The 5,483-nt window shown below is 40.2% G+C and overlaps 1 long non-coding RNA gene across 1 annotated transcript; it reads right to left on the bottom strand.

Moving 5' to 3' along the window:
* Window positions 1-271: 271 nt before the first annotated feature.
* On the bottom strand, window positions 272-5,477 carry LOC112487956 (uncharacterized). The gene is made up of 2 exons (XR_003051552.1): window positions 4,568-5,477; window positions 272-847 (listed from the first exon to the last, which is right to left on the bottom strand). It is a non-coding gene; the product is annotated as an uncharacterized LOC112487956 (long non-coding RNA).
* Between the last annotated feature and the right edge of the window lie 6 nt (window positions 5,478-5,483).

The raw sequence follows: 5,483 nt of genomic DNA, 5'->3' as shown, positions 1-5,483 counted from the left end.
GAGGAGTTGCCCCTGTTGGTTGGGCCATGCGCCTGTGTAGTGGTTGTTTGGTCTCCCCATTGTACATTAGATAAGTCACAAATAGGTGTTTAAACTCTGCCTATGATCCCATCGGGAAAACTCCAGAATGTCCCGATTAGCCACTCCGGCCCCGGGTTTGTATTTTATTTATTTCAAAACAAAGACGGAGGGCGTAGTGGCTAATCGGGACATTCTAGAGTTTTAAGGTAAAATAAACCAAACAAGCAAACAAAAGATGGAGGTCAGAGTAATTACTTTTAAAGTTTTATTCATTAACGCTGCAGTTTGACTACAGCATAAGTACAAGCATAAAATCTTTGACTACAACAGCACTTAGAGCAACATTTTTTGATTTTTTTTTCTTCTTTTCTGTAAAAGTATTGCAATAACAGACCTTAGGCCTAAAACCTATTACATCACAATTGCTTAAATAATAAGAGGCAAAAAATACACAACGATTTTAATCTCTGTGCTTGTACACATATGTATATATATATATATTTATCTGTATATGTATGCATATGTATGACGGCACAGAGGAGGAGGGGTGTGGGGCGGGGTAACAATAGTTGTAAAACAAAGCAAACGGATGTTACAAAAACCCATGATGGAAGCAGTCCTATGATAACTGTAAAGACACCACGTGTTGAGACGCCTTTGTCGCTGTTATTATCATTGTGGTTAATAGTAAAATCTGGAACAATATAAACAGCTACTTGTCGTCGGCATTTGTAGTACAGACGTCTTAGAAGTGGAGAGAGGGAACAACACTGCAGGGGGCAGAAGTCAAACCACGATCAGTCTGAGCCCAAGCTACTTCTTCAAGCTAGTGCAGTAAAAACATAATAAGATAAAAAAAAAAAGAGAGAGAGAGAGATTTATTCAGAGGAACCGGAGTGGAGCTCTGACCAAAATGATTACTACACAACTGCCTCTTATTTGGTGCTTTGGAGAGAGAAATGTTGCGCTGCTATGTACATCGTCTATAGATAAGAATGAACATGCTCTGCTGTTATTGTACAGTGACAGATATTTTTAAGTATATACTGTAAATAAATCAACTGCAGATTACTAAACGAGACGCTTGTTTCAGTATACTGTGCCGAGTAATAATATTGTGATGTAAAAAAGAAAGTAGAACAAAAGACACAAGTTTGAATAAATGACGTTTTAACGGCATGATTTGTCCACACTCACACACACCTTTCCACATGACGCCAATAAAACCTAAATTTATCAACTGTTTTTCTCCACTAGCTTGTCCAATATGTGTGACATTCCCTCAGTAGCCACCTAGTATAAAAATACTAACAAATGTACCTATAGAATTCGAATCAGGAGACACTATCTTCTGTTTGACGTTTCTCTCCTAACTGCCATTTTTATACCACAAGGGGGCAGTGTAACCCTAGCTGCAGAGAACGCTAGGCCACCACATCATCTACATTTAAAGAGAATATTCCGTCATATTGTTTAAATCAGACAAGTATTAAGATATACTGGAGTATTTAAGCCCAACATTCGATGTTGCTCAACGTCCACACATCTACTGTGAGGTCACCTCATGATTGCTGACCCCGACAATTCACTTTCCTCTATCTGCCCATTTAAATGCTAGTGGAATTTTGATACAGTTTAACTTGGAAGATTCCTCTTCTTTCTGTTAATGTGAATCACTTAGGCAACAACTGTATGGAGATATTTCAGCTCATGACTCTGTTGTGCAGGTTTGAGTCGAGAGGAATGTGTTGAAGTGGCATAAACTCCAAAGGTGTCGAGTGTCGTCATCTTACTGCCAACCATGTAAAACTGAGATCAAACAAGAGGTGGAGAGAGAAAAAGGTGCTCTGAGGCAACAGGAGGTGAGATGAACTCATTAGAAATATGACAAGTTTTTTCCCTTGTCCTTATATCCTCCTTGTTACTGATGGATTTCCATGTCATGTGACATGTGTCTCCTGAACAGGAAATCTTCTGCCGTTTGTCCGACAATTCAAACAGTACGTTGAATTTCACCTCGGACACACACAACAACAGATCGGAGTGTGGCGTATACTTTGTGGAAAGGTGTGTTCAACAGAACTACATGTCTGTCATGTGATGGAGGTGAAAAGTGAAATAAAAAAAATATAAAAAAACCCCCCAAAAACTTAAAATCTCCAGCCAGTAACTAAAAGATGTCAATTTTTCTGACGACAGATCACGTGGGACGAAAATGCAAGAGAATAAAAAAGTGAATAACATCTTTTTTCAACAACCTACTTATTCCAGAGGTTATCTCATCCTTATCATAGCACACTGTTATTTATAGCAAAATATCATGTTTGTATTTGTGTTGCAACCATATTATAAGCATAATTTGCAAACCATGTTTTCTCATAAAAAAGACAAAGTACATTTTTTTAAACTGTAGGCATTTACAAATTTGATGCTGCCTTCTTAAAGTTTCTTATATTGTCTATACATTATATTACAGTATTCACAAATTTTTTTTGTGGTTTCTACCCATTGGGTAGGATATGTGCATAATATATTCAAGTTATATACAGCACCTTACAAACAAACATAAAGAAAGACAGACTACTGAAAAAAGCACCGTTGGAAGTGAGGCACAACGAAGGTGGGAGCTTTTTTTGAGTGCAAGTGGGTTCCTATGTCTGCTTCACACGTGGCCTGGTACTGATTGAAATGGCTTCAGCTGCTTCACAGGGTGGGGGCGGCGGGGGTAACCGCCTGCGTCTGGCACAATGGACGCATACTTTGTAAACATTGCCACTGAATCTGGTCAAAACTGGGATCTAGGGGTGAGGGAAAATGGAAAAAAAAATTCCAAGGCTGAGCTTCATGTTTAACTTATTTCGTTGACATAGAAACACAATCACACACACAAACACACAAAACACTGGGCTGGCCGTCTTCATTTCTACTTCTGTGTCAACCTTGAATCTAATGTGATTTTTTTGTATCTTTTGTCCACTTTCCTGCAGGATCACATTCACTCTCTAATCCAGCATGAGCTCGAAGACTGAATAGGAAATGTTGGACAACTGCTCCAGGCTCCTGACAGTACACGAACCACCATTACAACACTGTGAGAGCACAGAAATTAGGTATATATATTCTTTTCATTTTGGCAAATCTGAACCAACTCTTCTCTCATTTTTTTTGTTCAATTCTGCCAGTCAGAAAGACGATCACCCCCCTTCTCCCCTCCCCCTGCTTGTAAGCAGCTGTAAGGATTCCAAGCAGCATTGTCACCGAGGTGTGGTCTGCTCAAACATGAACTTTAGGCACCTTATTTACTCACATAATAGTAACATGCAAACCTCCTTGTAGAAAACGTAAATTTCATATTTTTCAATAGCCTCCGTTTACAAGCTATGACTGCACAGACTAGAAGAAGCTGAGGAAAAAAGAAGGACGAGAAGGAGGAAAGACGCCCCCGGTTCATGAAGCAGGTCCATACAGTCAAAGGCTACCGTGATGAGACGGTCTCACCCAACACACACCTCTGTGTCGTGACACTGTCTCCGTATATGTGTGTGTGTGTGTGTGAGACCAGATTCCATCTCTGAGCCCGTGCCTTTGACTGCAGATGCTCAGATTTCTCTCCTTTTGCCGTTAGAGGTTCTTTAACAGGACGACACGGGGACAGAGGGACAGGGGTATGGACATGAGAAGCAGCAGTAGCAACAATAGAAGCAATAGCAGCAACAGCGATAGCAGCAGTGATGTCGTAACACACATACGAAAAACACAAACACACACTAAACAGGAGGCACAAATTCAAACACACTGGTGATAAGAGAATCAGTGGAGTTTGTCTGGACTGTGACGTATTTTCTTCTCATTTTCATCATTGTCATTGTACTAGGAGTCTGGCTGCGTTCAGAACTTAATCTTTTCAAAACCTAATTTGATATAATGTTGATCAGACAGAACACTGACTGTGTTCCATTCCTTGTAAATAACACTTTTAGCAGTTTGGTATCAGGTAAATACCAACTATTAGTGTGTAACTGAAGATCACTTTCTACTTTGAGTGTTTAGTTAGCTTAGCAACTCAGCTCAGAAAGTTAGCCCTAATATTTTATTAAATTAAAATGTCTCAAATTGCCATTTTAATGGCAATAATAAGTAATGTGGTATTTAACATGGTAATGGCACAAAAATGAGCAATGGGAAGATTTTAATGACTGAGAATTTCATAATCTAGGTTGATGCTTTTTCCAGAGTCAGATCCTGTTGACCAGCAGTGGTACTGCACCCAGAACTGCATCTTTAGGTGGCTTCAACCATGAAAATCTGAGAGGACATCCATCGTTCATACAGATAATATATACTTTGTTTGTTTGTTTAAGTGTTCATCTTTGCACCAAGACGGTTAATGACAATGGTCTTTTTTAAGGATTAGGAATCACATTAAACAGTAACAACCACGTATAAAAACCTGACTTCATCTCCATCCATGTTTTACCATGTTTTTCAGCTTGTTGCCACTGAAAGGCAAGGCAAAATCAGCACAGGCATTTGAACAAACACACACCTGTGGCATCAAGTCGGAGCTGGGTCTCCACTGTGGGTGGAGTGAGTCACTGTGGGCACTGTGTTTCAGCCTTCTGTGACCGTGATAGTAGCCATCATGCATCTCTGGCTGTTCAGAGAGAAAAACCGCTGAAACGCTAAATTAATGGTGGTTAAATCAAAGACTGTGCCAAATAAGTAATGTGTCCTTGACTGTCTAAATTCAGACAAGAGTCAACTAATAAATCACTCAGCTGCCTGTGCGCGCGCACACACAAACACACACACACACACACTGTACTCCTCGTGGAGCATTAAGTGCTTTTCTGTGTTGTTGAGAAGTCGGACCAACAAAACACACACACACACACACACACACACACACACACACGGGGAAGAGAGGAAAAGCACTAACACACTGCCGAATAAGGTCTCCACTCCAGTCTCCACTTTTAAAGGGATTGGCGTACTCTGCATCATTTGCACACAATTTTCTGCGCATGGATAAGGAGAAGGGAATAATGAACAGTGGTTTACCAAAGACACTGTTATTTTCAAAGACGGGGACGGAGTGAGGGGAGGGCATTTTGGGGGCAAAAAGAGGGTTTGAGAGGGAGGGCAAGACAGAAAAAGCACAGGAGCAGAGGAGAAGGCAACAATGAGCAGAGAAAATGGCTAGATTTTCAAAAAGGTTTTTTTTTCTACTTTTACAAAAAAAGGACCCTCCCATAGCCCTTTGACTCTGACCACAGACAATTAAAAAAAAAAAAACCTGATCGCTGCACTGCACTGGTGGATACAGGCAGGAATCTTCACTTTGTGACGTCTTTGTTGTTTGTTTTTTTTCTCTCTCTTTGTGTGGCTTTAGAGACACAAAGTAAAAAGAAAGCCTTCTCTTTTGTTGTTGTTTTGTGTTTCCATTGTTATGGCTGCGGAGG

This window comes from Cynoglossus semilaevis, chromosome 13, assembly GCF_000523025.1.
Source record: "Cynoglossus semilaevis isolate Cse_v1.0 chromosome 13, Cse_v1.0, whole genome shotgun sequence".
In the NCBI taxonomy this organism is placed as follows: domain Eukaryota; kingdom Metazoa; phylum Chordata; class Actinopteri; order Pleuronectiformes; family Cynoglossidae; genus Cynoglossus; species Cynoglossus semilaevis.
This window is presented reverse-complemented; position numbering and strand designations above follow the sequence as displayed.